Source organism: Falco punctatus (assembly GCF_963210335.1).
Source record: "Falco punctatus genome assembly, chromosome: 3".
In the NCBI taxonomy this organism is placed as follows: Eukaryota; Metazoa; Chordata; class Aves; order Falconiformes; family Falconidae; genus Falco; species Falco punctatus.
The window spans coordinates 65,139,222-65,164,725 of NC_137582.1; the positions used below are offsets into that span (position 1 = coordinate 65,139,222).

General features: G+C 36.4%; 1 long non-coding RNA gene across 1 annotated transcript; it reads right to left on the minus strand.

The window, feature by feature from the left end:
• Positions 1–1,070: 1,070 nt before the first annotated feature.
• Positions 1,071–24,720, minus strand: LOC308061342. Its single transcript, XR_013927179.1, has 2 exons — positions 6,837–24,720; positions 1,071–5,664 (listed from the first exon to the last, which is right to left on the minus strand). It is a non-coding gene; the product is annotated as an uncharacterized lncRNA (long non-coding RNA).
• Between the last annotated feature and the right edge of the window lie 784 nt (positions 24,721–25,504).

A 25,504-nucleotide genomic window follows, 5' to 3' on the forward strand; every position in this document is an offset into this window, starting at 1 on the left:
CAAGTGAAAACATTATATTGCAGCAGGAAGAAGAAATACTCTTTGCACATTTTAATTACCATGGTTTAAATATGGGAAAGTCATTATACGATTGTTACAAATGCTGCCAGAGGACATTTAAATAATTGTTAAATTAGTGCAGAGGAACTATGAAAGGATTCCTTTTTCTTTCTTTTTGTTTTTTTAATTTACTGACCCCTGACCTTTTCCTAGTTCCTAAATATTTATTTGTTTGCCACAGTTCACTTAGCTTGGCTTACAAGCATTACCATTGCTACCTCAAACACATATGAACAAGACAGACTTTTATTTTCAATTATAGTGAAAGTCTTAAAGCAACAAGTGTTATAACTGTCAGGCAAACTAATATATATAGGTAATAATGATAACCCTTACAGTTTCTTGCTAAAGGCAGAATATGCTGCATAGAATTTAAACAAAATGCCTATAGCTTCTAAATGGCTTCAAATAGGCAATCATTTTAGAAAGGGGAGCTAATAACTTCTTCCCTCACCACATGGAATTCTGTGGGAGAAATCCAAACATTTTTATCTCCATACGGCAATTGTAAAGCAACAAAAGTACCCAAAGTGCATCCTCTGTAACGGACGAGAAGCCAAACTGAGAACAAGTTATTCCAAAGGTCTAATGGGGTATTGGCAAGAATGAAGTGGTTTCTGCTGTGGCTTCTTTCTCACCTCCATTTCAAGTAATAGAATCTGTTGGCTTAAAGACTGAATCTTTTCAAGCAGCTTAATTTTTTTGCACTGAGCTCTACCCTACTGCCTCTCCCCAAAACAATAAAAACCCTGGAGCCTTCCCTTGTGAGAAAGTAATTAATTTCCTCCCCTCTGCAGATCATGCTAAATCAAGCAGTGAGAAGAATATACAAGAATATATTGAAGAGCTTGGTTACAGTTCTGTACAACCCTATCCACTTTTACAGAGAACAAATTTCTTGACATCTGCCGTGTCTATATCTTTAGTAAGTGCTCTTAATCCTATCTGGGATACCAGGATATTGTTGCAGTACAAATACTGTATTTTTTATCTCTATGAAGAAGAATGCATCTCTTTTCTTCTTTTCTTTTTCTTTTTATTTTTTTATTTTGTTTTATTTTATTTCATTTTATTCCCTTTCCCTTCTCTTTCCCTTCCCTTCCCCTTTCCCTTTCTTTCCCTCCCCTCCCCTTCCCCCTTTCCCTTTAATTTTTCCTTCATTCCTTTTCCTTTTTCCTTTTCCTTTCCTTTTTAGCCATATTTTTCCTACAGCTAACATTCAGTTTGCTGCATTACAGTTGCAGAAAGACTTGCTTTGATTTTATATATGATAAGCTCATAACAGGTAGGACTGCAAGCTCAGAAGAAAAACAAATGGTTTTGAGCAATGGGATCTCCATATTGTAGCTTCTTTCTGTCCAAAACTGATATATAAACGTTTAGGTTATGTGATGAAAAGCTTTTCTCCGGACACATGTGAAAGAGCTCAGGTTGGGGAACCTCAATAACCTGCTCAAAGAAACAGAACCCTGGCCCCAGTCCCCCCCAGAAAGTGATCAGACTGGGGTGAGATACAGTGCTGTCAGTCAAAAAGAGAGGCTTTCTGGACCACATTACAGAGGGAGGGTTTACTGCCTAAGGAATATGGGACTCATTATGAGGAGCAAAGGAAGAGCATTTTGGGATTGCACAAGACTTACTATGGGATGCTTAAGGGAGGAACCAAAACCAGAAATAGTGTTCTGGGGAGGAACACACAAGGGAAAACAGATGGCTAAGGGGATAAAAGATTATGGTTGTATATGAACAGGTTGCTGGTTTATAAGCTTGTCCAGCAACACTGTGTACCTGGTCAGCAGAGTCTGTCCTGTCTTCTCATTATACTCCATGTCTGACTACTTTCATGGCTGGGGTCTCTATTTGGCATGCATGTCTGTGTACAGAGCCAGACCACAGGTTCTAGGTGCCCATGTTTCTGTGCTGCAGTAACTGCAGTGAGTGTGGACAGGGATGTCAGTGGGCAATTACTACCAAATACCAAGCAAGATCATTTAAGTAGAGGGGTAAGTGGCCTGTGGTATGTGTATGCTTATCCCAGAGAAAGTTATTTGGATGACTTGGCTACTGGATTAGAGGAGTCTTGTACAACTGCCAGAGAGACTGTGGGGTCTGCGGGTCGACTAAGATGCGTCAGTGTTTGAGTGTCTGTGTGGGAAGTGACTGGGCAGAGTGAAGGTCCAGGACCAGCTTCTGGGAGCATTGTGTGTTTAAGCCTGGCTATCAGAGGGATCCACACTGTATGTGTATATATATAACATAAACATTTCCCACAAATGGATCTCCATTCTGATCAGCCAAAGAGGGAAAATTCACTCCCCATCATCATCATCCAAAAAAAAAAAAAAAAAAAAAAAAAAAAAGTAGCAATGTTGCTCCTTAACTTTGAAGTTTCATTAGTTGCTTACCTTTGTATTTCTCTTCTGTATTCTTTAACCTGTTTTGGTCAGTCAGAATCTCTTGCACATTCAACTAACCTCTGGCATTCCTCTTTCATGTCTCTTTCAAATTAGAGGTAATTTCTAAGTATTTGAGAATGGTATTTAATGTGAAAATACTTGATTTAGTATTGTATAATATAACATTTCAGGATATTTTACATCTACTGTGTACTTCAGAAACTTCAGATGATCTGTCTACATCTTATATAGGGCCTCCTGTCTAGGAGGAGGGAGCTATGGATTAATATAGACCCTGATATCTAACGTGTTATTTCCAATAGGCTCTAAACAGTATATTCCTTATGCAGAACAACAGTCTGCAAACCCAAAAGGGAAAGAAAGTCTGTTAGCATTTTATCTGTACTGTTCTCAGGTCTGAGTCTTTCTTGCTTGTCGGCTTTTCATTTGTCTTTTTTCTCCTTTTTTAGGCTTTCCCCCACTGAAATTATTGCTTCTAAAGAAAAATGCCTATGGAATGAAAAAAGGTCTATCTGTCATCTTATAAAAACTTCAGATAAAATGTGTCCAGCTACTTTAATCATGACAGCATCTAATTCTGGAAGTCAATGCTTTGTAGTTTTCTCCCTGTTGACCAGTGTGAGCTATGACTTAGCTATATTAATATGTTTGTATAACAGCAGTTCAAAGCTCTGTAGAGCAGTAAAAATGCCTCAGGACAAAAATAAATTAACTTTAAAAAATATGTTAAAAAAAAAAGAATTACCATAAAGGCTGGATGTAGCCAAATGAAAAAAAGAAAAGGAAACAAAAACAAAGCAAAGCAAAAAAAAAAAAAAAACCAAACAAACAAACAAAAAAAAACCAAAAAAACCCACAAAGGAACAAAAGAACATATTTGCCCAGATAACAAGAGGAAGAGGGACTCAACAACTAAGGACACACACAGTCCAGGTACTAGTGAAATAGAACAATTTGGAATCAGCTCTGACATCTCCAAGCATGATGATGGCCAGATCACCTACTGCAGTGTATAATAAAGATGATTTACTCCTTCTCTTATTATCTGAGGACTGAACTGAACAATATTTTTTATATGTTATTTTGTGGCTACTTTTCCTCTGTTGACTCCTCAGTCTTCTGGGTTTTGTTTTCCTTTTCTTGTTCTTATGAACCTTTTTACCTTTAAAGTGGTTTCAGACACCTTATGAAGAAATAGTCTAATTACATGATTCCACTGGGTGTTTAAGGGGGGGGTGTGTGAGGGGGTGGCGGGAAATGCAGCTGTGTATTAACTGATAGCATGCCCATAACTGGTTTGTACAGTTCAATAATATTAGCTATTAATTTCATTTACAAGTATATTTAGTTATTTAGAGAGTGAAGCCCATGACTCTCCTTTCAAGTAGCTCTGTGGATGCTACTCAGGCCCCTTCTAGAGTCACTGAGGTTATGTTCATAAGCTATATAAAGAGTTTTACAACATTTTTGTGTGCCAACTAAGGCCTTCTTCAAAATCTGTAGTGAACAATTATTGTGTGTGATTCACCATTAACAGAGATGTACAGGTTAAAATACTGACTGAAATTTTCAGCACGCTGAGTGAAAAAAACGAAGAAAAAAAGATAGTTTCCTCCATTAGAGTTACCAAAACCAAACAACCCCAAATCCCTCAAAAGCAAACTAACCAACCAACCAAACAAACAAACAAAAAACTCTCCAAAACATTCCCACCCCAAACCCACCCAAATTCCAAGAAATTCAGTTTGTAATTTTTAGATCAGGTAAAAACAGCATACTGAACCGCCCAAAAGCCAAAGGCGAGCAGTAAAATTTTTATTCTGTTCTTGAACTGGTTAACAAAATTTAGCCACTGAAAGGGAGAGAACAAATTAAAACCACATCTTTGGACATAATCTATCCCTTTACATGGAAATCCAAGGAAATCTGTTCTGGTATTCTGATATCCTAACCCAATTGAATATACCAACAGGAGTTTAGCTGCAGGTCTTTGACTGCAGGAACACATTTCTGACTAAATGTTTTGCTAGACTAAACACTGAAAAGCATGAATGGAAAATACTTTCTGTTTTGTTTTGTTTTGCTTTTTTTTCTCAATTTTCCATTAATTATTAAATAAGCCAAATAGTGAGAGGATTATCTGTCAGCCTTATCATTGCATTTGTACTAGTTGTTGGTTTAAGACACACCTTTAACATGACTGTGTGTAAATATATTTTTCTTATTGCCATAAAGAATACAAAGGATTAATAGTTAAAAAAAAAAACAAAAAACACCACCTCTAATTCTTTTTTCTTTCTTTCTTTCTTTCTTCCTTCCTTTCTTTCTTTCTTTCTTTCTTTCTTTCTTTCTTCCTTTTCTTTTCATTATTTGTTAGAGATCTAACTGAATCAGGATATGAAAGTGCAGAACTGTAGTTTAGCAGCGTGGTACTGAATGGCACTAACTGCAAATTACAGAGGTGATATTTCCCTGTTTCAGCAACCTGCCAAGCGCATATGCACTGGTTTTGAAAGTGCATCCTATTCTTAGTGTTCAATTATGACGTTATGGGTTACCCCCCCTGCAAATCCCCTGCATAAGTGTAAAGTTAGATCAAAACATGTCAAAAAAGTACGGCAATGTTTTCTTGCCTAAGAAAATTAAAATAGTGGAAATCAAATATGCATGAAATGCAATCTTCATGGAGATTTAAAGGCATGTTTGAAAAAGCAAACAGTTTAGTTTTACTAGCAGCTTTAAAAAGCTGTAGCTCTTCTGAAGCTGAAGATCTGGTCCTACAGGATTTTAAATCCTTGTATTTTAAAACAATACTTCTTGCACTACTGCATTTTCACATATTTATATAATTCTAGTGTATTCATACAATACCTATTCAAAAGCACCCAGCAGTTTAGAATCATGTCAGTAAATTCATTCAGACTCATTAGCAATTAAGCAATTCAATATATGAAACAATCAAAAACCATATAGTTTCATGTCAGACTTGATCCTCAGTTCATAAACAAAATAATAATAATTTTAAAAATGAAAAATTAACACTGTCACCTCTTAGATTTTCCTGTTGACTGCAGAATAGAGATCAGGAAATTAGTACAAGATTAATATTTTGTTTGTTTTTTCCTTGCCTTCACTGAGAATTTGGCATCTCAGGAATCAATCCATTCTAATTTACCAGTTTTAATATCTGAAAGGAAACATCCAGAAACAAATTATCAACATAGTGTTTTAAGTCTTATTTATGGCAAAACCCCATAATTTACACATACTGCTTGTATAGGTTTTAATTTCTGTCAAAGTCTTTTGCATTTCAGAATCTGATGCTGATACAATTTTAAAGTATTGACTAGTTCTATTTTAATATGAATTAATATAACAGATTAATTATTTTTTCTAGTAGCTTGCATCATGTGTGTCATGGAAAAAGATGAGAAGGCATATGAACATTTAGCGTTCAAATTGTATGCAACTTGCAATTAATAGAAACGGAGCCTGCATGAAAGCTTTTTCCCATTCAAAACAGTATCACTGAAATTAGTTGAGAAATGAACCTTCTTCCTGCATAAAAGTCCCACAGACCAGCAAGTATTTGCAGGGTGAAATTATACTTGGACTTAATCATATGCTTTTGCTTAGAGTTTTTTATGTTCAAAATATGTTGATGCCATTTACTGCCTCTTCTGTTTAGAGTTTTAGGGAGGTGGGGGACAAATCTTTTGCCTCGTTCTGTAAAGGTTTTGCTGAGGAAAAGATATCTAGGACTAACACAGAAAACTAATTAATATTTCAGCATTGGATTCTTCAAGGGAAAGAACATACATTATTCATTGCTGATTTTTGCCAGACATGATGTCACTTGAGGTTCCCAAAGTAGGAAACACAGAGAGACAAAGACAATACAGTTAAAGACATGATGGTACTGCACTAGTAGCTACGTTTGCATATTTTGTCCCTTTGAAAAATACTGATTTTTTCTTTTCTATTTCATGGAAAATCTGTTACCATTCTTAGCACACTGGTATCAAACCACTATCCAGACATGTGCCTGCCTGTCTGTGTGATCAATATATTTTCTTGCCAATAACATTATTCTCTGTGTGTGTGTGATTTTTTTCTTTATTTATTGTTGGTTTCAGTTGTTTCTCTGCTGTAAACCACTTCTTGCACATTCTTGTTAGAGAAGGCAATATTAAACAAGTAATTTGTCTAAAGTAAAAGCATTGATTAATTTATATAGACAATTCTGGTCCCTTTGTGTGTTCAATAGCAAACAATAAATAGCTTGGGTCAAATGATGCTTTGATTTAAACAAGTGTTAATAGAAAAATATTCAAATAAGTTTATGTGTACCAGACTTACCTGAGCATAGTTAGAGCAGTCATCTGTAAGATATTTAAACAGATCTGTTCCATGAGGTTCTCTGGACTGCTTTTGGAAGTAGCACAAATGTAACTTTCTTCACTAACCACCTAATTTTATAAATTATAGGACATTTTACAAGAGGTTTTATTACACTTTATCTCTATAAAATGTCCCTATGCATAGCTACTACATATTTTTATTTAACCCTCACATTCACAGAAGATATTGAAGATACTTTGAATTCCTTTTTAAAATTATTTTTTAATCATTTTAATAATCCAGGCAACTGCTACGCATGCTGAAGCCCTGCTTCCCAGGAAGTGGCCGAACACTGCCTGTAGATGGGAAGAAAAAGAAAAGATGGGGAAAAAATCTTTCTATTTTTATGGAAAGAAAATCTTTTTATTCCCTTTGTTTCTGTGCACATGACTTTTGATATTGTTTCATTAAACTTGACCCACAAGGGGTTTTTTTCCATCTTATTTTCTCCCAGTCTGTACTGCTGAGGAGGGGAGTGATAGAGCAGCTTGGTAAGGCACCTGGTGTCCAACCAAGGTCAAAACACCACACCTTAATATTTGAGAATTACGTATTTCATAATACTATTTGTTAGTCTCATTAGGCAGAAGAGCTATATCCTCCTCCATGTTATGGCAAAAGTGATAAGAGAGAGGCCTTACTCAATGTAATACTGGAAGTCCATTGCAGACCGTGCAATTGCTTCTCAGATACCAAGATAATTCCGTGTTTGTCCTGGATTCAGCTGGGATAGAGCTAATTGTCTTCTCAGTAGCTAGTACAGTGCTGTGGTTTGGGTTTAGTATGAGAACAATGTTGACAGCACACTGATGGTTTTGTCTGATACTGGGTGACATTTATATTAAGTCAAGCACTTCAGTTCCTTGGGCCCTGCCAGCGAGAGGGCTGGAGTGGCACAGAAAATTGGGAAGGGACAGAGCCAGGACAGGTGACTCAAACTAGCCAAAGGGATATTCCATACCATATGGCATCATGCTGAGTGTATAAACTGGGGGCAGTTGGTCTGGGCCTGCCAATCACTGCTCGAGGACTGGCTGGGCATCGGTCAATAGGTGGTGAGCATTGTGTATCGCTGCTTTGGGGTTTTTTCCTTTTGTTTTTTGTTTGGGTTTTGGGTTGGGTTGTTTTTTTTTTCCTCTCCTTTGGGGTGTTATTCCTCTCTCTTTCTCTCTCTTTCCATTACAATTACAGTTGTCGTTGTTGTTATTATTATATTGTTCTTATCTCAGCCCGCAAGCTTTACTTTTTTCCTGAATCTCTTCCCCACCCCTCTGGGTGGGGTGGGAGGTGGGGGGATGAGCCACTGTGTGGTAATTAGTTCCTACTGGGGTTAAATCAGGACACTGTTTCAAGCATTCATCTATTTTTGGTGTGTATTTAGTTAGCCTGGAAACCATTTTATTCAATTTAAATTTATTTGTGGTTTAGATGTACTCCTTTAGAGAGCAAAGAGGTCACTTCATGCTATATTCTCAGACACACAGGAGATATAAGTCTTTCTTATGGACTTTTTGTTTCAGAACCTATCCTAATTTATACAGCTTTAGCCATACACAGCTTTGGTCGGGGCTTTCTTGTTATAGCTGGTTTTGTTTTGTATAAACACAGTAACAGTGCAACATTATGCAAAAAACAACAGAAAATAAATCAGTAATACAAGTCTAAAACACTACAGCACTAAAACCGACCTTGGACAAAGAGATGCAACTGAGGTTTAAGTCAATATGATGTTGCTCAAATACAGCCTTCAGAATTTTGTTCAATAGCGCTTGGGGGGGTTAACCATGAATGTAATTATGGATGAAGACTCTCTAAATCATTATTAGTTATATGAATAATAATCCTTGTACTTATCAGTCTCAGCTTATTAGCCATAAAAAGCTTTAAGAGAATCAATATAAAAATCACAGTCGGCTTGCTGATACTGCCCATTGTAAGCAATTAATTTATTTTAGGGCATAAAATATTTCTATTTGAAGCTTTTATTTAGTTTATTGGTAATTGGAGGTGGTTCTAAACAATTATCTCCATACGATAGGCAGTTACTGAAAGAGGAAAATATATGCATTCATTTCCTCTGAAGCCTTGTTATCTACTATCAATAACCTTCATCTGCAGGAAGACTGCTACATCTTTGAAGGTTTCATAAGTCAATGTGATAAAAATCAAACTCTAGTTTTGGGGTAATGCTGTTGATTTTGGTCACCTACATGACGCATGTCTCTGGCTTGGGACTTCCACAAAAATGGAATTTTGGGTATAATTACATTTTAAGACAGACTGCATACATATGAGTACTTCAGTACTGCTGTGAACTTGCTGTTCTCATGGTGCCTTAATTTCCAAAGTTGCACACCCTGAGTACATCTGTTGAAGGGCACAATCCCCCCACTAATTTTTCTCTTCTTTTAGAAAATCTTCTCAATTTTCTTTCCTATCTCAAATAACTGGGAAATGACTGAAAATAATGTTTTATCTGGGCCAAACAGAAGAAATGTGCACCACCTTGCAGGAATGATAGGTATTTGAAGGGAGTCAATTGTCAATGTAAAGTTTCAATTCCAAGTCTTGTTGATAGCAGCTTTTCATTCTCCTCAGAGCATGTGTTCATGATTCCAGGTGGACCTTGTGCTTATAATAAACATCAAAGGAAGCTGGGAGCAGCTTCTCCAACCTCTGAAGTATGCTCAGGGGATAACTAAACTCTGCATCATGAGAAATGGGACAACTTCCAAGCATCCTAGCACTGATTTGGACTTTCATAGAAAGTAGTATCAGTGTCTTAGCATGTTAATTTATCAATATCAGGCAGTTTTGTGTGCATCAGATGGCAATGACAACTTGTGCACAGTGTACAAACCCATGTCCCAGGAATTCCTCACCTCCTGTCTTGGGAGCCACTTGTGAATACTCGTATCTCTGAATAAATAAATCTGAATTTGACCATCCATAATCTAGTAAAGCTTCCGACTTAGATATGGAGGGCTAGTTTGTGTGGTGATGCTAACTAGTTATTTCTTAGAAAGTCCCAGTTATGCATTTAAGCTATTTCTGGCATAAGAATCTACCTAGTGAAATGAACATAATCCTTCAATTTACTTAATTGACTTTATTGTTTCTCAACAAATAAAAATGTTACTAATAGTTTTGTTTCTGCAAATGAAATGGTCTAGAAAGGTAGAGAGTTGAAAATGACAGTTTTGACAATTTCAGCTCATTCTTGGAAACAAACTGTGAAGAACAGGGAGAAAACAATACTTTATATCTGACAGCTCCAATTATGGTGTCCTACAGAGATTAAATGCCTACTTTGAATCATTCCACAACTTTTATTGAGGAACAGTAGAGTGATGAATGTTCTGAGAGATTTTCTTGTTTTACTAAATACTCTATGCAATTAGTTCAGTTTAATGAACACTAAATCCATCATATTCTACCATATATTTAAGCCATTTCTATCTTACAAAACGAAACGTGTCTTTGAAACAACCAATATATTTTTAACGCTCTAATATATAATAAAATATCAAACTGTATTGAACTTATTGGGGAGGGGGTTGTCATTTTAACATTTGGTTTGGTATGCTGTATCTAAATTTGTCTAAAGTATTATTTTTAATATGTATTAATAACATTCCCCAAAATAAGACTCTGAATCAGCAGAAAGGACACAAAAGCTTTGGGCAACATAATAATAAACTAAATCTGACATACACTAACAGCTCTGCATTACAAAAGTATTTTAATACGTTTACAGGGCTCAGGTGAAACACACAGTAGATTCCTTCTGATATTTGAACCTGCAGCCATTCACGAAAAAAAGCTGTAATTCAGCAGGTGATCAGAGCACCGTACAATGTCACAGTGTGACATAACACTTAGTAAATCAAGAGAGGAAACCATAGCATACCACCATTACATGTATTCCTGGTAATGCAAGAAATATAATTTCCAGAAAAAAAGTAGAAAATATTTCATTTTTTTAACACTTTATGATGATTTTATAGAATAAAATACAACAGCATTAAAGGGTTTCTTGTCTATTATAAATGATACCTAAGCATACAAAAGGCAATTTAGCAACACCTAGCAAGGATATTCAAAGGAGAGAGTATAGTGACAGCAAAAGCATAGAAAATTTAAATGATTCTTTATATTATCTGGGAAGGAAAATGTTCCTTATAGAACAATGAAGTTTCCCAATGAGGACTGTTTAAAGGATCACTGTGATACTAACTGTTATTATTCTCCTTTGCTGCTTACCTGAACTTTAAATGTCTGCTTCCAGTGGACTGATCTCTGTATTTAGTTTTTAGCTTATGGCTTGCTATTTCTTTACTCAACTTCCAATTTCTTTTTCATGAATAATACTAATGGAAGTAGATTGTATTCATTCATAAAATTCCTAAAGAAAAAAATCAGGTTTTAAACACTGACCTTCACGACCTTGGATTTTTTCCTTCTTGCCATGCCTGGGGCAGAAGCCTTACTGTATAATGTACATACTAATGGTCTGACGGCTATGAAAGTGAACACTAATCACCCATTACCTGAGCAAGACAATCTGCTGCAGTGCCTGTTTCCTTTCCTTTGACTGTATGTCTAATCATTTCATATAGCAAACAAATTTGTTGGAGTAATTGTATTTTACTGGAAATATATTCAATCCTGAGAACAATGAGCCCCAAACTTGACTTGAGCAGCTATATGTTATAAATAAACGCATGTGTATATGTGTATGCACATATTCACACACATTCTTTTTATATATATACCCTCTAAATGCTCTATAATCTCCCTGGTTTTATATATTTTAGATGATATATAAAAATATATTCTTATAATGGCATAATGTTATAGTATAAATTGTAGTATTAAGCCTTGCCCCAGCTGATCATATACAGCAGATGACAGATTATATCCATGCTTTCAGTTCTCTTTAGTTTGTACTGCCATAGTAGTACAGAAGATATAATAAACAATTTACAATATGCAGAATATAATTAATTCTGCAAGTGTTTAGGAAGGATGCTTTTGAGAATTAGCATGCATCAGAAGGACAGTGCTGAACCCAGAAAACTCCAGTAGTGAATATGCCCACACAGGAGCAGTGCTGGAGTTTCCCATCAAGTACAGCAGTCAGTGAGCCTACATAATGTAATTGTAGATTATAAAATAGAGCCATTCTGCATAATTCAGTCCCTAACAATATCAAACTTACAATACACTGCATTTCTACAAATAGAAATTTAATGTAATAAGTGTATTTTATTTTTATTAATGTCACAATACAATATTTATATAATCAATATTCAATATTATAATAAAGCAATGTATGAGCTGATGGCTTCCTATTTTCATAATATCTATATATAAATGCTATGCCTGCATCTTGGTATCAGTATTTTATCTTGCAAGAGCCTTTTATCATTGATTTTTGAGATTTTAATAGACAGGCTTTTGAAGTCAAGCAAACAGCCAGCATGCTTTCTTTGGTACTGTACTCAGCTGTCATCTATATCTCTTTTGTAAAAGTCATTCTTCTTTTCACTCAGTTGGGTAAAAGAGTGGGAAACTTTTGTTTGCTCTTTGAAAAACAGTCACTAAAATTGAAATCTTGCAGAACAGTTAAAAGAAGGGAAGATTAATATCTTTAATCATTATGAGAAACGTTTAAACCACTGAATAGGCACAGTATTTTTTTTTTTTTAAAATCATTTTCCATAATACTTTTCCCCTTAAATTTTCAAAGCGAAACAAGATCAAATGCAGTTAGAATCTCATTTTATCATAAGGATAGAAACAGCCAGACTTAGCAAGAAAGTTAAGATAAATGGTTTCTTACTATGCTGTAGAAGAAAAATGCCTTGCAACCAAATGCAAGTATTAATTTAAGGGTCAGACCACTAGGCTTATATTTATGGTCTATATAAATTAATCTTAGAAGTATGTCACTCACTCTTTCTTTCTATTCTTTCTCAACAGGAGATTGAAGATGTAGGGCTTGATCTTCCAAACAGTTTGGGTACATTTGAAGATAGAACTTTATACACGTATAATAAAATGTCTGTCAATGGGAATAGTAGATCTGTTTTATACCAAGTGACTACCAGTGTTACAAAACCTATAAGGGTTATAGGATTACAAAACTACAGGTTTTGCCTTTATTAAATAGTTTCAGTAGTTGTATCAGAGCTCTGTTTTTAACAGCATGTAACTGCTTTCAACTTTCATCCAATTATGAATAATTTTTGTGTTTTCTTTTTCCCTTCAGGTTTTAAAATGAACTTTTATGAAGATTTACTATATAGATTAGGATTCATCAGTCCCATATATGCTCTACAATATACACCAGAAGCTTGGAGGTCCTTTTACCAATCACAGTCAAGTTAAAATAAACGCTGTTCGAAAAACAAATGTTAAATTTGTCCTTTGTGCTAGTAGAAAATTACTTAGAATAATTGGGGTTTTGTTAATCAGGTCCTAATATTTTTTCAAAGAATTAGAGAATGCAGCTGAGAGATCATGGTGTTTATCCATGTGATCATCAACATCAGCATTATTAGTAGGCAAATCTTCAATAAAATATAAAATATAGGGAATAAATTATTTTGTGGTTTCTGCTCTTTTTTTTCCATGAATTTTCCACTGTCAGTTGTATTTTTCCCTCCCAGAGAGAAAACTAATATTACTTATTCTTTGTAATTCACTGAAGAAAGTAATCAAATCCTCCAAAACTGGTGTTCTTTAAAATTAGCATCAATTTTTATTCCAGAATTCCTGTTCCCCTAGCTTTCCTTTCTGCAGTGGTTATCAAAACTTCTTAAAAGTTACTTTTAATATAAATGATTTGTATATTCTTTCTCTAAATATCTATTTATCTAAGCAATACAATGTAAAGATTTCCCTGCATATTATTAAAAATAACTAAATACTCTTTGAAACCTAATAAAGTCCAATTAAATCTGTTCAAAGGAGTATTTTCAGATTCCTTTTTTCAATACAATATCCTTTCATATTCAGATAAAAGTCACTGAAGAAAATTATGCTTCTCAAAATATGGATTGTCAAAGAAATGATAACATAGCTTTCCATATTTATGCCCTTCCAGTGAATGCCATTCAAATTATGGTTCATTTCCTAGTGAAAGGAAAGATATTTTTTTTGACCAGCTGTGCTTTTGGGTTTCTGAAAGGCAGACTCCTTTCTTTTTGAAAAAAATGATGCCAGAATCAGAAATTTCCTGGTAATTTGTGAATGAATAACTATGTATTTGCCAAATTCTCCTAGCAGTTTTACAACTTTTTTTTTTTTCTTAAAAGCATATGTAATATATAATACATGCAATATAGATATGCATAATGTGTATGCATATATATCATATTAAAAAATAAAAAAAGCTTTTATTTTGGGTAGAGGTTTTGTGTTCTTTGGGGGTTTTTGTTGTTTTTGTTGGTTTTCCCAAGTAGTTTTCACCTTTTGCCTCCTTAGGAGTGAGAACAGGAGTTTCTTTCTTATTCATACCTCAAAAATATGTTTTCGGTTTTATGTACTTCTGTTCTAAAATTAATACAGAAACCTACATAGATTCACATTAACTGACTTGAGATAAAATTATCTTTTCCATATCTATCTGCTGAAAGATTCTCTGTGTGTTTTTCTATAGAAACTGCTTTTCTAGAAAGAGCAGACATACAGAACAGTATTACTAGTTTTGCAACTAAATAAAGCCAAGTACTTAAAGGGCAAAGGCAGGGCCAGGAGAAGGGCAATCAAATTCCTTACATTATTCCTAAACATACCTTTGTTACCCACTGTTCAATGAATCAGATGATTGTGGGTCTGTCTGTGACTTACATTAGTGAAAAATGGACTGCAACGTTTCTGAGCCTAGATACGATCCATCAGTGTAAACGTCAGTGCAGAGCCAGAATCTGATCAGCAGTGCTCTTGCCATGGGTTCACATGTAATTAAATCTTTACAAAATTATAGATGTTCTATAAATACTATCAGGAACTGTGATTTCTCAGAGAAATGCTCTCTGGTTTGGCTATGCTATACTTGTGGAAGAACATAAAATTAAAATGTTGAACAGGAAAAACACAGTTAAATTTTTGCCCTTTTCTTCTTTTAGCATTCCAAAACTTACAAACTTACAGCATGAACTAGATTCTCATTCACAGTCAAATATGAAATAATATCACTTCTTTGACTTCTCATGAATTTTTGTCATTCACTAAGAGCTAAGGGAAGAAGAGAACCCATATTCTTCACAGTGATCAGTAAAATGGTATTTCTGGTAACTCAAAAATTTAATCATCAACTCCTGTTTAAAGAAATCTATGCAGTAGGAGGCTTGAACACAAGGTAACAAGATATGCACAAAGCATCCTTCATCAGTACTCCAAACTGCATCCCTCAAAGGACTCTAAACTGCAGTAGGAAACCAGATTTGTTATTATAAACACCTTTCAGTTATTCCAATATTTTCCCAACAGCACACCATCACTGGTCCAGGCCTTATCCTTTTCTAGAAAGACCATGAGGATTCACCTGGGCATCCCATGGACCTTTGTACTGGACAGCCCAGCCCCTTTAACCTGCCTTACTCTCTGCACATGTAACAGTTGCCCATTGCCAATCTGACCTTCTGGCCTCTGACCTTGGCCAGACTGCCTTTCACCGAGAGCGTGCCTCCAACAACACTGATACCTGCATTGAATGCAGATCTCTTGAGAACCTGAATGCCATGGATTTTGAACATCTGCCCTTATGAACAGATATAGGATGAACAACTGTGTTTCAATATCTGTAAAAATTTTAAGTCAGAGAGCTTTCAAATTCTTTCTACATGAAGCCATTTCTTTAGTAATATGAATATGACACCACATAGGAAAAAAAAAAGTCTTAGACTAGAAATATTTTATCTTTCCTCTACTGACAAGAACTAAAGTAAATACCAGATCTCCCTTGTGATTCTCTGGATGTTTCCTCCTCCATCAGGACTGAGACTATTCCTGGAATCTAGAGCTTGAACCTGCAGGAGTGCCGAGGCCCACAGAACCATTCCCTGCACTGTATCAGGCATGTTTTGTACCCTGGAAATTTTACCTGTGATAACAGATGCAGGAACATGCAGCATTTTCTCTGCTTTTCTCAGCAATGGCATGACTGACACATTTTATAATCCCACTCCATAGAGCAGCAGATGGTGTCTACCCTTTCTCATCCTGTATAAGACTTGGTATTTCTTCTCTGTCAGTCATAAGACAAGTTTTTGATTTTTGCTGGCTGCACAAGCCATGGAATTTCAGACAGAAGTAGTTACTTCTGCCAATCTCATACCTCTCGAGGCCCACTTAGCAGAAGTCCTTAACCCTTGGTACAACTTGTATGCCAAATGTATCCCTGAATGATCACTAACACTATTCTTTAGGACTGACTCTCAAAGTGTGTGCAAATTAAAGGCAGAGGCATGCCATAGCAATTCAGCACAAAGATTAATCACTCTCCTTAACACTAGAGCAAATGTATCTATTAGTAGGCTTGTTAGTACCGCAGAAAAAACCTCAGAAAGTTGGTCATTCTCAGAAGCATGGTCATCCACCTTTTCTGCTCCACTTTGACATGAGATGACGGTCACAAGCACATTAAAGCACTGCAACACTCAAACTGGTACACCATACTACTCGATAGAGTATGTCCATTTATTAGCGGTCAATACTCAATATTGCTCAAATATGCTCAAATAATAATGCTCAAACAGTTATGCTCACTCTGTTTCTTGCCAGCTCCGTGTGCATGAAAAATGTGTCCAAACAACTGTGTCACACTGTATGATCCTGTCCTCTATTTGTTGGGGTGGGTGGGTGGGTGGGTGTAATCTCACTGACTTATCCACTCACAAGAAACATCATGAAATTTGCCAAGGATATTTATAAAGAAACTGCACTTACCACACAAGAGCTGACCTTTGTCAAGTGCATAGCAACCTGTGGAAAAAGGCAGAAAAGTCTAATCATTCATGCCTTAAGAAATCCATCCACGCTGAATGAGACGAAGCCTAGGAGACTGCACAGTACCGGTAATTTCCTGGGATACTGGTGGAAGATTCCAGTACTGATAAATATGCCACAGATCTGACTTACTGCATTTGGCTTTATCAGCAGTTATTTCCACTCTCCCTTTTTGCTGTATTTCTCATAGTTGTTTTTAGAACATAGGATTTCTCTTTTTTACTTCTAACCATCAGACTGAACAGTTAAAAATGAAAAAATAAAAGCAGATTTTTCTCTTTGAGTTTATACAATAATCTCCGATATATTTTTCTCCTATTTCTGAAAAGCCATTTTGTGAACAAGTTCTCCTAAATTTTCAGGCCTACTGCTGAAAAGCACCTTAAGGACACTGCAAAGACAGCATTTCAATTTATGCTGGTTTGCTAAACTGACACAGAACTAATACTCAGGATTTGGGAGAGATTTCCCCATGCATGCTGGGAAGAAGAACCCAAACTGTAGATATTCAGTAGAACACAGAGACTTGGAAAGCAATTGGCTGAATGAGGTTTTGTGGCAACGTTATTTGTCATGGTTACAGATAATTTATTCATCTGTTCCCTTTAAGAGTAACCTCATGTTTTCAACATCTACTAGATACTGGGGGTTAAATGTACACATTCAAATATATAATGTTGTTGAAAATATGTTGCCTATCCAAAACATACTAAGTGTAAAAAGGACTAAGTAAACGAGCTAGAAGAATCCAAAAGCACACCAGTCTTTTTTTGGAAAGAAGAAATATAAGAAAGGAAAATTTTCCACATTAGGCAAACAGAAAGGTAGGACTAAGTAAAGAACAGACTTGCTGAGAAGTGCTCTATCCCGCCTTCAAAACATTTTAATATCCAGCAGATCATAAGACCTGTATAACCTGCAACAGTTTAGTGACAGTACTTAGTTGATGTCAGTGTAAATTCATATTTCAGAGGCAGCTTAGTTGTCATTTAGCTGTTTGCCTTTAACAACTGGAAAAAAAAGGGTGTGTGTGTGTGAAAAAGTTATAAGCTAGTTGTGTTTGATTTATCTAATTTCTTTCTTCTTCTGGCCATGTACATTGTGTATTTTATGTTGTAGCTAAGCAATGAACCACAAGCTGTATGGCAGCTATTCTTGTGGGAGTCAGTCTGAAAGAAGTTGCCCAAATAGCACACTTCATTGCATCTACACTGTATGTTGCCATGGAACGGGGAATAGGTAAAAGAGTATTATGCATGTGACTGGAAGAAGAAAAGCTGGGATCTGAGCAGTAAATGTCACCAAAATTCATTTAGTGTGTTCAGATTTACCAGCATGAAAACAACATCACTGCTCAGCTGTCAGCAAAAATGATGTTCTGCAACTATTTGTAGGTCACATGGCAAAGGTTTCTCTTGTTACATTCCTGCACAGCAGATCTGCTCTTTGTCACCTTCAATCTGACATTTTATAGGGATTATGAACATAAATCAGAAAAGTGTATAATGCATTGTTTTCTCCCTGTGACTGACTACTGCTAATCTTAAATCAACAAACATCAGATTTCAATTTTACTGAATTACTGCATCACAGACTGCAAAAATCAATCTTGGTAGGTTGTACTCTTCTAGTTCTTCCATATACAATGAGTGGGGGGAAAATAATTTTCCTACACCTTCCTGAAACCCATTTTACAATGATAATTTTGAACATCTGATTGAAAAAAATCAGAATTACTGAAATATACTGGCTACACAGTACTTTTCTTTTACTATTTTAAATGCAGGAAAATCCCGCATCATTACTGCAGGCTTCTCTCTACAGAAAAGACAAAAGACTGCTCTAGAAATTGACCATATATCACTGAGAGAAATGAAAGTCCTAGGATATATTTTATTATGCTGGAACTTTTTTCATGGACACTAATGTGTACATAAATAAAAGCCAATGATTTCAAGGATATATGAATTTCAAAGTTATTTAGGAATTACTCTAACAAGAAAACTACAAGGAAACGCCAGTCTTTTACAAATTAAGAGTCTTAGAATTTTAATGTTCAGTACTTTTTACTTTCCATACTTTACAGATGTTATTCTGTATAATAAGGAAACTGCTACTGAAAAAAAATAAACATTATTAAGGAACAAAGTGCTAAGAAGCTTTCACACTTAACACCATTACTTAATTGTGCTTATGTTACTGCCCTCATTATTGTGGATTAAATTGACACCGATTCTTCTTAAAATGTTTGTTTTGAGAATGCTTCTTGCCAATCTTCACAGTGACCTTCACAGATTTTCTTGACTTAAACGCCTCTGGAATTGTTGATGGACTTTAAGATCTCTGAACCAGACTGATATTTTTTTAAATTCTTTTTTCTATGTCCAACAGTGTAACTAAAAAGTTAGCATAGGAGGAGAGGTTGAATTGTCACAATCAATCCCCTGAATGTATTTTTAAAGCCTTTAAAAAGCCATGTGTCTTTGCAACTGATTTTGCGAGGACATAAATCAGCATTGAATATGTCATTTAAAGCAAAAGAAAACAAAAAGGGGAATTAATACCAGAAAAGGAGAGTGAGCTTTAGGCACAAAACCCGTGGGTGGCTGCTTCAGACAACAGATGAGAGAACAGCAATAGCCATGGTGCAAACGTCATCTGTATTTGCAGCAAACACTGGGGAAACAGGTCTGCTGCTGCCCCTGCTGAGGCTGGGGTGGTATTAGGCTGTGTCCCAGGGCAACTGTTCCCCCACCTTCAAGCCAGCACACCCAGCTAGCTGCTGAGCCAGCACCCTTATCCTCAGGTATCCTTCCCAGGGCACCAGGAGCAGCAAAGCCAGTGTCCTCCAATTTCCCCTTGTACTCTAGGAAGCTTGGCCATTTCTCCCCGCTTCCTATGCCAAAAGAACCTCAGGTTCAGTCTATAGCTTCCACTTCTTAACTTCAGGCTGGCAAAATTACATTCTCGCATACACTACTGGAGGAGTCAAGGGGACAAGGTGTTTGTACTGGAGCCACTTCAGAATGATCCTGAAATTGTGCTTTGTCTGGGTTAACACATACGAACCGTCCACATTAACAACTAGCAGAATCCATTGCCAAACAAACACACACCACCAAAATATTTCTTGAGTAGCTAGGCATGAAACAAGGTTAAGGAGGTTAGCCAGAATCTGTAGGATATAAAATTTCAGGGGATTGTTAGGCTTACACTTGGTCAGCCAACGTGACTTGCATATTAAGCCAGAACTTTGTACAACAATTCCAGGGCTTAGTCCAAGTGTTTAGAAGACCATGTAATAGAGTTTCACACAGCAGATCAATATCTGCTTTGCCTTTTGAAATGAACTCCACTAGCTCTCACTGGTAATGAGACTGGGAGCTCCTTTCCACCTCCTGATCCAAAGTCCATGGAAGCCCACATAAATACTGTTGAATTCTAGGAGATTTGGATTGGGCCTCGGATGATGAAACCTAATAAAGTTGCTCTAAAGAGCTATCATTAGGGTTTCTCTGAAAAAGAATTCATAAGATCAAGCTCTATTTTTCAGGCCAGGATGATGGGCTACACAAAGATGTCACAGCTGTGTTTGACCCAGAGTATTTCCCTACAGCTCTTGTATTTCCTACTTACTTGTAGCAAACCAAACAAAATGGCAACATTTGGTAAATATAATAAAAATCCTGTAATAAATTGTGAGTAGTAGATTCACCACTGTCTCACTAGATCATTACAAAACAGAATCTCATCAAGAATGATTCATATGGCATTCTTCATACACAGTAATAAACAACTAATAGCAGAGATTCCTTTTAAGGTCTCAACAGGGGCAGGGGGTGGGGTGGGGTTTACACATGCTAGAATGTAACATTAACTGAATCAATAAAAGGCACTTAAAACCCATGAAAGTAAACCCACATGAGGGACATTGTATCACTGTAACTATAACAACATTCAATAAGGGCTTGAAACCAGGTTTTTCATTCTGATAGAAAATCCATTAAATAGAATGAAGAAAAAAGTTATTCATTAAAAAAAAATAAATTATGGAGACAGCACTCCGAAGTTAACAGAAACATGAGGTTATAAAATCATTTTGTTTTCAACTGCATAGCATTAATTCTAAGAATTTCTCTACTGAAAAATAAAACATTCCATTCCAAAATGTTCCAACAGTTCCATTTACACTTGAGCAGGATATCCTTTCCTTGTCTTAAATGTTAGCAAATTGACATTTCTGAAAATATTTTGCTTCTGTCAAAATGGGATTTCCTCATGTACAGAAGGCCTACAAAACCATCCTTGACCTGTTCAACAGGAAAGGTAGAGCATAAAAGACAGTTCTCCTAACAGTCCTATCTTTTTTAACTACTTTTTTACCTAAATCATTACTGTGAAAAGCCAAGATTTACCAGCTTAAGTCATGCACCTTATCCTGTCATAAACTCTCAGCTTGCTTCTTCCTATTTCATAAAGTGTTTAGCTACAAGTTCTTCCCTATGCTTGATATGAATCGGCTTTCAATGGGAAATGTTCCAAACCAGGAGATAGAGCACATGATCTCTTTTTCTCTTGTTTGTACTGTTTGCTTACATACACCAAAATGCAAACTCTGAGCCTTTGACCTTCCTTGATGAACAAAACCAGTGTTACTGTTAAAGTATTTTAAACACTATTTGTCTAAAACATATGTTGCTGATACTGAAATACAACTACTCCTCATTAATGAATGGAAGCATAATAAACACCAGAGCAACAATGTAAAAATTCTCGACTTGAATCCACAGATTATGATTGTCTTCTGACCTGCATATATTTTATGTAAAATAATAGATAGTGTTGTGTTGTTTAGATTTTTCCTGCAAGGGGGTGTGTGTGTGTGTGGGGGTGATATTGTATGAATTCACTGTGGCATAGAATAATGACATCCTCAATGTGTGTTGTTTGTCAACATATTGTAATGCTATCCTGTTATCCCCCGACACCTTGTGAGGCTGTTGACATCCATCCCCTGTGTATTGTGTGTCTGCCAACATCTTGCGAGGCTGTGGACGTCCTGTTATCTGTCGGCATCTTAACACCCAAGGAGGAAAGACAGATAGCAAGAGCTGATTGAAAACAGCCAGCTCAGCATTTTCTGGCAAAAGGTGAGAAGTACACCTTGAGGAAGACCTACGGCCTTCCTCCCAAAGACCACCGCCCACATTCCGAGGACCTCTGCCCACAATTCTTGGAAGAATTTGCGCAAGCACAAAAGACTGATAAGCTAATTAACGTACGAAGCGAGAGTAGGCGGGTTTAGGTAATGACTATGTACAGGCGTTAATTGAATAGTCATTGTTTTACGGTATAAATATAAGGTAGTTACTTTGGACATGCACGGCAGAAGGATCCCCCGTGCATCCAGCGCTGCCAATAAAGGATACTTAGTCACTAAGAAATTTTGACTTCGTTCTTTAAATCAGGGTGTGGGGGTGTAGGGATTCATACAGTTCTGTGTGGTTTGTTTGTTTTTTAATTGAGAAAAGAATACTGAAATTCTATTGGATGAGGGACAATTTGAAGAGAATAGTAAAAAGATAACATGATAGCAGTCATAGTGCTACAAGAAACTTGTTTTGAAGATAAAACTAGATTTATTTTTATCTCAAACAATTAAGACGGCAAAATGTATTTACCTGTCATAAGGGATTAGTCTTCTGTATGAGATGCTGACCTAGAAAGCAGCGAAAAAGTAACAAAAATATTCAATTTACCTTTAACTTTTTTCTACAAAAAGTGTTTTACTTTTAGTCTTCCTTTCTTCAATAGCATTAAAAAATAAATTCCTGTAAGAACTTTCTTCTTTTTTTAAGGTTCTGTGTCTGCGCGAATATGTGTGTCTCCCTTAGTCTTGCATTATTTAATGAACATGTGAAATCTGGGCAGCCATGAAGCTGAATCGTAGCAGTATAGGATCTCAGGAAGGGAAGAGGCTAGGATCACTGCCAGCCAGCGATCTAAAGTGCAGTACACAGTACACATTGATAGTGAAGGCACTCAAGTGCCCATCTGCTTGCTTCAGAAGTACTTTTCTTGCAGAGTGAAAGAGAAGCACTTTAGTTAAGCTCAGTAATGAGCTGATCAGGTTGTTTGTGAAGCCGATAGAAATGAACAGTCGGTCCATTAACAGTCAACTCACATGACAATGCAAACCCACCCGGTCACAACAGTGATAACTTCTTCAGTGTTTAAGGAATGAAGAGTAGTATTGTTTCTTAAGGGCTCCTGAACTACTGTGGTAAGTGTACAGCAAAATAAAATCACCAAAGACAAAATAAAGTAAGACAAGAAGCAATGCATCTCCTGTCCTCCCTTAAATATTAAACTAAGTACTCTGCAGCTGTTCTGAGGGAAGGCTGGCAGAAAGAATTATTACAAGACCAACATAACTTCCAGTGAAATAAAAAAAAATGGTACTGAAGATTCTGCCTTATGATTTAACACAACACCACCACCCAACAACAACAACAACAAAATAATAATAAAAAAATCAATCAGCTTTCAAGCTTTCCTTCCAAAGCCACAGGAGATAATCAGAGAGACTATGATGATGGACGCTATTCTGAAGGAGAGATGGAGGCAGAGCTGGGCACATGAAATGTGATGGATTGCTATCATTTAGCCTTTACTTAGGAGATAAAACCTAACCCCCCCCCCATACATCTGAAAATCAGGTGTTTTGGTTCGACCTAAGTGGCCTAGCATACAGGTGGCTGCAAGAGCCAGCACTTCACACTCCATGAGGGAGGGTGGCCCCAGCCCTCCTCTTGAGGAGTTTAGTCAGGTGTGTTCAGTCTTCCACCTGCATGTCTGCCACCAGCACCCTTGGATGACACTTTGCTGGATGCTTAAATTGCTAAAAATTATCTAAGTCACATTTCATTAAGTTGTGCACTGTGAAACAACTGGTATACTTTGATGAGTGTTAGCACTGAGACTATTACACAGACAGAAGCAGTTGGCTGAAACATACTGACAAAAAAGCATTATAAAAATGCAAACCTTTTTAAGGGATGGTGAATAAATAAAAAATAAAAATCAATAGTAACAGCTTCCTATTAAACACAATGCTGAATATATCGATGTTCTGGGTTTTTTTACTATTTTCCACCTACTGGGCAGGTATTCTGCTGTCTCCATTTATGTCTCTTTTTTGGTGAACTATATGCAAAATAAGAATTGATTTGGACAGATAATTGCCCACAAAAGTAACACCAATCTGGCTGTTGGAAAACCGAGAACAGCTGCTTTCTGAATTACTGAGCTGACCACTGCTCCACTGGCAATTTTCAGCAGCAGTTCCCAGTTTACTGCAAAGTTAACACCATGTTTCTTTATTCTTTCAAATAAACAGAATTGTCAGCTCATGAAATTAAATATAAATCACTAACACAGAATCCTTAAACTGCCCATACCCTCCTTATTGGTAGAAAACACCAGTCACTGCTTTTTTTCTCAGGACTCCACAAGAAATAGAAAACCAATCAAAGACAGGGATGTGGGACTTTGACTTACTGTTACAGCTTTCCTTTAAGAAGGGAGAGGGGGTGCTTCAAGCATTAAAGATAAATGTCCACCCCAAATTTTGCTGTACCCCATCCCAGTTTATGTGTCTAAAGGGATTTAAGCAGAATTTAGCCACCTGTATGCTGTGAACAGAATCACTCTGCCTGAAAGTGCTAATTAGGGACTGCAGTCACACAGTGAACCAAAAAAAAAACCAAAACAAAAAACCAAAAAAACAACCCAAAACACACACACCAAAAAAAAAAAAAAAAAACAACAACCCACATCCGCCCAAAAAAGCAACTGCCTCAAATCTTTTGAAAACATTGCTTTTCAGACAGCCTAATAGATACCTATTAGTGAGATAGTATCTCAGGCTGAAGATTTCAAGGGAATGCCTGGGAAATTCTGAGATCCGAGTTTTAAAACCAGCTCCTCATCTCAGCACTTTCCATCACCTAATCCATGTCTAACTGGAAAATGAGCAAATGTTGGCCTCTGACAGCTCCCTGACATGGGCCTTTGAAAATGTTTATCTTTCCCCATGCACTGCCCAGAAAGTCTTAAAATCTCTCCTTTTTTTACAGCCCTAAAATTCTGTAGGGACTTACCTTACCTTCCCTGAAAACGTGCTTGTGCAAAATTGAGTACATAAGCTTCACCCCAAGTTGGGATGGGGTCTCTCTGACACAAAAATAAATAATTTTTTGCCCATTCTGATACACACTCAAGTCTTTCCAGCACTAATATAAAGTCGGATGTGCAGAAAGCATCTGCTACACATTCCTTCAATCCAAAGATTTGCTACTCAACAACTGGAAGCTTACAACTGCTTAAGATCAGAGCTTCTATCCTGCATGTGGCATATGCACACACTGCAGAGGGAAATATGCATGCAGATAATAGACCATGAAAAATTTTAGCAGATGAAATAAACCCAAAAAAGGATGAATTTAATTCCTATGGCAGCGAGTTGGCTGGGAATTTTTAATACCATTTTGGATTTTATAGAAGCCTTTATTAATAAAGGTTATGCAGCATATTACATCTCTGTCTAC